The sequence below is a fragment of the Mustela putorius genome, unplaced genomic scaffold (genome assembly GCF_011764305.1).
Source record: "Mustela putorius furo isolate JIRA1106 unplaced genomic scaffold, ASM1176430v1.1 tig00000275_pilon_pilon_pilon, whole genome shotgun sequence".
Lineage (NCBI taxonomy): Eukaryota > Metazoa > Chordata > Mammalia > Carnivora > Mustelidae > Mustela > Mustela putorius.
The window spans coordinates 27,496,948-27,504,046 of NW_025421341.1; the positions used below are offsets into that span (position 1 = coordinate 27,496,948).

A 7,099-nucleotide genomic window follows, 5' to 3' on the forward strand; every position below is an offset into this window, starting at 1 on the left:
GTCATTTTAAATAAGTAAGCTACATAGAGCTTAGAAGAAATCTTGACACTTGGCAAGTACTTTAGACAAGTCAGCTATTACTATCATACTCAGGAAGTTCAACAGTGCTAGTGGGTTTATTCAAAAAGGCCCCCCAAGACACTGGACACCACCCCTCCCTAAAAAGCCAATGATCCGCCCCAGAAATCTGCATGAGAGCCTAATTTTCCCCTTACAGCTTACATTTTGTTCAATACTGCCAGAAAGTACATTTAGCATAAACATCAAAAAAACTGCTGAAACCCGGGATTGAACCAGGGACCTTTAGATCTTCAGTCTAACGCTCTCCCAACTGAGCTATTTCAGCTTGCTCAGGCAGCTTTTCCTGTATAACTACAGGGGAATAATATTTGTTTTACAACAGTAAAAAATGTCAATAGGTTGACGGTTCAGCTGGAGGTTGACATTTAACAAATAGTATAGAGATGAGGAGGCAAGGTCCCTGTTTCTAAGCTTAAAGTAAAAAATAATTTCTTTTCTCAGTGATATTTTAGCTGTTCTGCAAAAGGTGTTTCCCACTTAAAAATATACCATGGGCTCTTCTTGTGTCAGAAAAAGAGTCTTTAGTTGGCATTTATGTCTAATATATGCTTAATTTCTAGAAAAATGACAGCATGGTCCACTTAAATATTTAATGAAGTATCAACCTCCACAAAAGCCGTGTTCCTATAGATGTAGACATAGCCAGGATTAGAAGCCAGCTGAAGACGACAGCTCCAAGGAGACCATAGAAGGGAAATGACAGACACAAACAAAGGGAACAGGACAGATGAAGTAAGCTGGAAAGCTGTGGTAGCAGAGCAATGGGCTCCCAAGGACGCCTGTGTCCTAACCAACCCCAGAAAACACAGTACGTTAGGGTAGCTGGCAAAGGAGAAGCAAAGTGGCCGTGGAATGAGGTTGCTCCTCCCTTGACACTGACATGGGGAGAGGAGCCTGGATCATCGAGGTGGGTCCAAGGTAATCACCACAGTCCTTCTAAGTGAGACAAAGAGGCCGGCATGCAGAACCGGAGAGATGACAGCATGAGAGGAAGGCTGCCTGGCATTGCTGGATTGGAAGAGGAGGGGGTGCCACCAGGAATGGGACAGCCTGAGGAGGCTGGAGAATGCAAGGAAGCAGCCTCTCCCTAGAGCCTCCGCAAAGGAAGGCAAAGGAAGGCAGCCCCCCCCCACATCGTGGTTTCAGCCCACAGATGTTAATTTTGGTCATCTCACCTCCAGAACTGTAAGATAACAAACAGGTGTTGTATTCAGTCACTAAGTCTGTGCTCATTTGTCACAGCAGCACTCAGAAACGACTATAAGTTCATAAAAAACATATTTATTAGTTCCCAAGGAACAAATGTGAGACTCCTCTCCTCACCACCACAGTGGGGAATCAGAATGAGCTGAAGAAGGTGTGGTTCTTCCCACTGATGGTAGAGGAGTTCTCTGGGGGTGTCAGAGGCCAGAGCTCGTCTGCAATCAGCAAGTGGGGGCTGTGGAGCAGAAAGCTGTCCACGAGGGTGCCCACAAAATTTCCTAGAGAGGAAGTACCAGTGAGTCTTCTGCAAGCCCCTGCAGCTGTGCTTCTCTCTCTCTCTTTTTTTTCTAAGTTTTTATTTAAATTCCAGTTAGTTAATAAACGGTGTAATATCAATTTCAGATAGAGAATTTAGTGATTTATCACTTACATACAACACTGAGTGTTCATTACAAGTGTCCTTCTTAATCCGCATCACCTATTCAACCCACCCCCGTCCACCTCCCCTTCAGGATCCACCATGTTGTTCTCTACAGTAAGAGTCTGTTCCTTAGTTTGCCTCTCCTTCCCCACTCCCACCATGTTCATTGTTTTTGTTTCTTAAATTCTACATATGAGTGAAATCATATAATTGTCTTTCTCTAACTGACTTATTTCACTTAGCCTGATCCCGTCTAGTTCCATCCACGTCATTGCAAATGGCAAGATTTCATTCCCTTTGTCTCTGAGTGGTATTCCATTATATATAGATACACCATCTCTGCTTTACTCATTCATCTGTTCATGGATATTTGGGCTCATTCTATAATCTGGTGATTGTTGATAGTGGTGCTGTAAATATCGGGGTGCATGTGTGCCTTCAGATTAGCATATTTGGTATATATACATACCAAACCATATATTAGTATGGTTTGTGTAAATACCTAGAAGTGTAATTGCTTAATCACAGAGAAGTTCTATTTTTAACTTTTTTTTTTTTTAAAGATTTTATTTATTTATTTGACAGAGAGAAATCACAAGTAGACAGAGAGGCAGGCAGAGAGAGAGAGAGAAGCAGGCTCCCTGCTGAGCAGAGAGCCCGATGTGGGGCTCGATCCCAGGACCCCGAGATCATGACCTGAGCCGAAGGCAGCGGCTTAACCCACTGAGCCACCCAGGCGCCCCCTATTTTTAACTTTTTGAGGAACCTCCATACTGTTCTCCAGAGTGGCTGCACCGGTTTGCATTCCCACCAAGAGAGCGAGAAGGTTCCCCTTTCTCTGCATCTTGGCCAACACCTCTTGTTTACTGTGTTTTTAATTTCAGCCATTCTGTCAGGTGTGAGGTGTAATCTCATTTCAGTTTTGATTTGTATTTTTTTGAGGATGAGTGAGGTTGAGCATCTTTTCATGTGTCTGCTGACTATTTGTATGTCTTCTTTGGAAAAATGTGTATTCATGTCTTACGTCCATTTTTTAAACTGGATTATTTTGGTTTTGCTGTGCTTTTCCATGAAAGAGAAACCCCTTCACTTATCAAGCCTGTGCTGTCTCTCCTGTGCCCTCTATTAGCAAAACCTAAAATTTCGCCACCTGGCAAAGGAGATATTGTCATAAGGGAGCTACAGTATCTCTAAGCAGGACAAAGAAGAATGGAAAACAATGCATTGATTGTTACTGGTAGAGTGTACGATCCTGCTTTTGTAAACAAAATGGTATATATGATATATACACATAGATATTATAATAATATTTGTTCACAGTTGATACGTATCTACTCTGCATGCCAGGAGCAACTCTAAGTATTTTACATATATTAGCTCATTTGCTTTTTATAACAATCCTCAACGGCAGAAATTATTAATATCACTATTCTGTGAATGAAGAAGCTAACACACCACACTATTAAATAACTTGCCCCAGGTCACATGGCTAGTAAGTCGCAGAGCAAGAATCATTACAGCTTCATAAGCATAGAAAAAAGAAACAAGAAAAAAAAATATGTATCTATTAAAAAGCAAACTGAATCTTAGAATTTTAGAATGTTTAATATTAGAAATTCTGGTACCTTAAATGTTTTATTTTTTGTTTCCAATGAATTCTACAGTTTGAAGGGAAGTTAACTTTGGTGAGTTCAAGTCTCAGATTCTTTTACCCTAAATAATTAAAAAAAAAACAACGACTATAAACTCAGTAAATAGGGAAGGTAAAGGGTAAGGTGAGGGTAAAGGTAACGGGTAGCTAGTTTCCAGGATTGGTTTAAAATACATTCTGGGGCGCCTGGGTGGCTCAGTGGGTTAAAGCCTCTGCTCAGGTCATGATCTCAGGGTCCTGGGATCAAGCCCCGCATCGGGCTCTCTGCTCAGCAGGGAGCCTGCTTCCCTTCCTCTCTCTCTGCCTGCCTCTCTGCCTACCTGTGATCTCTTGTCTGTCAAACAAATAAATAAAATCTTTGAAATACACACACACACACACATATATACATATTCTATGTGATTTAAAATAGGAGACTGAAACTAACTTTATTTTTCTTAGATATTTAAGTAGAATCAGTGTAGTAAGAATCTGGTGACTTCTTTCCATGGGCCTCAGTTTCCACAACTGTAAAATGGAGATGACGGCTGTCATGGGCTGAATTGCCCACGTCCCCCAAACTCAGGTGTTGAAATCTTAATTCCCAGGACCTCCACATGTTACTGTATTTAGAGAGGACAGCTAAAGATGTGGTTAAGTTAAAATGAGGCTGTTAGGATGGGACCCCAATTCACTCTGACTGGAGCCCTTATAAGAAGAGACACCAAGTGCTTCTGCAAGAAGGACCAGTGACAAAAGCAACAAGAGTGCAGCCTTTGGCAAGCCAAGGAGAGAGGCCCTCAGCGGGACCCAACCCTGCCTGCACTTTGATCTAGGACTTCCAGCTTCCATAACCGTGAAAAAATCTATTTCTGTTGCTTAAGGCACCCATTCTATGCTATTTCATTATGGCAGCCTCAGTAAACTAATACAATACCCAATGCACAAAGTAAAGAAGGAGATTAAGCAAGGTCATACATGTCAAGAGTATGAGATAAATGCCCAGTGGTAATGGTATCGGGAGTAATACAAAGATGTGAAGCCAAAGACAAAACTCTAATTTTTTTTTTTCAGATTTTGTTTCTAATTTCAAGGATTAACTCTCTGTTAATACCTTCGTTTTGTCCAGTAAATTTTTGTAGGAGAAAAGAAGCACACTTCTGTCCCAAATGCAAACGTTCTGATTAATATTGTAGGCGCTTTGGGGATATAAAACATTTTCCAAAGTGCCAAAGTCTTTTGTCTGAAACTGGGGGTCTGATAACCAGATCATCACTGTACTTACAATTTCTTTCTACAACAGTGTGGTAGAAAAATATATTTTTTAATAAGAGAACATGGCTTCAGCTCCTGGGGAGGCCTAGGATCGTTTCTAAATGTCTCTTTGGAAGATAAAACTAAAGCATTCTGTGTCAGGATACCTTCAAGCTGTGGATACCAGACATTAGAGAGCTTGAGAGGCCTAACCCTTTGAATGAAAAATAAAATGACAAACAAATTTTAGCAAACCCGTGAATGCTGTGGAAAAACAGCTTTTATCAAATGAAACCAACAAATGAAAAGAGTCAGAATGAAGGAGAACCAAGGGTCTTTAAGACAAACCTTCTCCTCAAATCTAAGACGTTTCTCTTGAGCAGCTATGCTCCCCGAGGCCTGTTTCCCAGAAGCGTTTTCCACAGGTAAGCCACGTGGTGTTACGCTTACAACAACGGTAACTTTTGGGATTTCTTTTCCAAATCGGCATTCTTCACAAATGCATCCAGAGGGTCCTCTTCCTCCTGTGTGTCTGGCCATTCCGTTTACCCCAAAGGAAGGGAAACATTGGCTCTAGGAGGCAGAAAACCGAGACTCTGATTTATTATGACATACTCTCCATCAAGGAAATTAATTCACGGCATATCAAGTATTGGAAATCCTGACGTTCCCATATTAATAGATACTCCTCACAAAGCTGGCTTCCATCTGCCTCACATTCCTGCTTATGTTCCTCCAGCGCCGCCAGCCACAGTAGGGATCCCTGGGAGACCTGGCGGGGTTGCTCCAGTCGAGTCCAGGCAGCGGCGCGGTGTGTGAGCAGAGACCTACAGGGCAGGCCCCGCCTGCTGTGGTCTTGAGCCTTACCCCATGCGGCTGCTCACACTGGAGACACAGCTGCCATGGCCCGTTTGCTTCCCTTCCCAGGCGCTGCCTCATAACCCTGCTGGCTCCCAGATCCTCCCGACCCACGTGGTCAGGCTGTGACCCCAGCTCCAGGAGAACAGTGGGATGGACCAGAACAGTCTGGGCTTCCAAGGACGGAGCTTTAAAGTTTGAACCACGTGACCATTCCACCACCTGAACTGGAATCTGATCCAACGTCCATATACGCTTCACCCGAGGACATGCCAGCTTTCCCCAGAATATAATTCATGCCTAGAAAGCAGATGAAGTACCTTTAGAAGCTGTGTTTAGTGTTATGGTTGTCATTACTCATTGTGGATTGGCCATACTAAGTACAGGTTTGGTTGTGGTGAATATGACCTAGTTATGGTCTTGATGTCCTGTCTTTCGCACAGTGGAACAAAGTGTCCGTTGGCCTCTGATTACATTCTTACCTCCCATTGGCCATATTGACATCTTACAGTCAAACATCTCTGGCCCTCAGTTTCCTTAGTTCTGAACTCCACCATTCAGATCCTGGCCAGGTGTGACTTCTAGGATTCCATGGGTCATTAGCAGTGGGGTGGGACAATAGAGAGCAGTGGGCTGAGGGGTGGTTATGACTTTCAGGGAGCAACCTTCAGGACTCAGGATGGTTCCCCGGCACCTGAAAGTCTTGTAGCTTCTACCAAAAGCCTGCATCCCTCAGCAGCATGTCCTGCCGGTATGTTTCTCCAAGGCTGCTGACTCACCATTGACAGACTGTGTACTTTAAGCGAACTTCTCATTAGAAGTGCTAGATTTATACCATTGCATTTACAGTTGATGGTGCTAGACGTTCTTTGTGGCACAAAACAGAGCATCTCTCATGCTCTGAATCTCATTAGAATGAGCCTCTAACAGGCTCCACAGGACCCTAGTTTCTAATACATCAAGTCAAGTGTTATGGAATTCCAAAAAAAAGTAACTAGGATCTATAGTTTAAATACCAGCTTAAGTTAAAAATCGCTTTCACCTAGGGAGTTTTAATTGTTCATGATATTGTGTTAAAGTTTATAAAAGTTTTAAAACAAAATAACAAGGAACTTCATCTGATTACAAGAAAAGCTGCCCATCATGATTCGGCCATGTTAGGTGTCAGAGTGATTGGTTTTTAGAACAACTGTGAGGTGCCTTGAGAATGACCTTCTAAGCTGCAGTTTCCCCAGTTTCTCCTCCCCACCCCCGCACTGTAGACTTTCTTACTTAAACTTTGTGAGATTTTAAGTTAACCCTAGCTTATGCAATATAGCTGACCACAGCAGCCAGATTATTTCACAAGCCTCAAAAAAATATAGCAATCCACTTCCCACTTTTTTTTTTTTTTTTTAAGATTTTATTTATCACTTGAGAGAGAGCATGAGCTGCAGGGAGGCTCAATCCCAGGATCCTGGAATGATGACCTGAGCCAAAGGCTCAACCAACTGACCCACCCAGGTGTCCCCACTTCCCACTTTTTTTGCCAAGATCTAGAACCTTCCATTTAACCCTTGGTTAACTGTCAGGTGACCTTTGCCACCTAAAAAGCAGTATCTAAGGAAATGACCTCCCCTGACTCTACTTCCTTCCCCTCCACACCAGTGAAT

General features: G+C 42.8%; 1 non-coding gene across 1 annotated transcript; it reads right to left on the minus strand.

Annotated features, from left to right (window-relative positions):
* Window positions 1–273: 273 nt before the first annotated feature.
* TRNAF-GAA lies at window positions 274–346 on the minus strand. Its single transcript has one exon. It is a non-coding gene; the product is annotated as a tRNA-Phe (tRNA).
* Between the last annotated feature and the right edge of the window lie 6,753 nt (window positions 347–7,099).